Genomic DNA, 1,537 nt, shown 5'->3' with positions numbered 1-1,537 from the left:
AGACACTTGAGACGCATCATAGTATCAAAGTAATAAGTAAATATAAAAAGCTCAATTTGAGCTCTAATTCCACTTTATTTTTTAGCTTCATCAGCAGAAGTCAAGCCAAAAAATATGAGCGTAAAAGGTGGAATTTGTAAAGGTTAGAGAAAAATCTAACCAACAACAGAAAAAGTCTATTCCAATCAAGACTGACCAGAAGTGGCAGCTTCAGTGGCATGCCAACGTTGTCAATATATGGTATTGCAGAGATACAAACTGCAAAACAGTCAGGTACAGCCAGTAGTTTCTTGTAATACCGCTGCTGCTACGAGATGCCAGTACTGATTGCTAATCTATGTTACCATCGAAACACAATGGTTGACCCTTGCGAAAAACTGCCTTTATCAGGTTGTGAATTGGAAAGACACTAAGAAAAGGATGATGCGAAACAAAGCAAGACAAGGGTAAATACCAGCATGGATTTTCAATGTTGGACACAAGAAAAACTGGACTCACTTCTTTTCTTATGGATTGGTAAGTGACAACAAACGTTTTCTGTGAGAGTTCTGTCTGTGAAACATATTTTCAGCGTAAATAATGGCATCCTAAAGTGTAACAGCATGACGCAACCATCACATCAGTAGCACCGTTGTATAGTTGCTAAAATGTTTCTACATGAGCTGTACTCTGACTTGGATCTGTAAAGATATAAGAGCACCACTTGTGAGGATACTTACACAACATCAGCAGTATAATTTGGACTTATTCAGAATTTTGATGTTGCTTTAATTAAGACAAGACATTGCACATGTTCTCTGTTGGCTCTGAGTGCATTACGCATGCATCACAACTGGATGCAATAGTGCCCCCATGTATCGGTGGAGCAGGATGTGGCCATTTACAAATTGCACCTTTATTGTTGATGAAGCCATTTTATGTAAGAGCTTCTTTATTTATTGATGTGATGATCACACCAATGGTCTCCTGCTAACAAATGCACTCTTCTTTCTATGTGTTTGAGTCAGATTATTTTTAACTTTATTTATTTATTCATTTACAGAGGTTACATTATTCAAGTGCACATTATGAGAGTTCAGAGAGTGTGCATTAATGAACACTTCAGTTTCTACTTCGATGTATATGTGCCATAGCTAATTAGTTCATTTTCATCTGTAGTCTCTGGGCAGTAACCTCTGCAAGCATCACAACACATAACAATATGACAACACAAAGCAGGACAACAGCACCACTTTAAACGCTGTCCTAAATTTATGTTCAAAGGTTAGAATCTGACTTTAAGCATAAACTTAAACTATACCAAATCTGACAGTTAAATAGTTGGTACAGTCTCAGTTCAATAGGAAGGCTGTTTCAGTAATGAGTGTCTCTGACTGAGAAGATTTGCCCAAATGTGCTACATCTGAACTGAGCAGCATCATCCCCTCTGATAGTAGCCCTTGTTGCCATGCCACCACGATTCATTACTGGGTGTTATAAACTACTTCAAAGGTGGCGACTGAGAGCCCATGTTAAACCTTAAAGATGAGGCCCCTGT

The sequence above is a fragment of the Aulostomus chinensis genome, chromosome 8 (genome assembly GCF_037954235.1).
Source record: "Aulostomus chinensis isolate RoL2024-O1b breed Wild chromosome 8, RoL_Achi_v1.0, whole genome shotgun sequence".
NCBI lineage: Eukaryota > Metazoa > Chordata > Actinopteri > Syngnathiformes > Aulostomidae > Aulostomus > Aulostomus chinensis.
The sequence above is the reverse complement of the archived record's forward strand: the minus strand, read 5'-3'. Positions refer to the sequence as shown.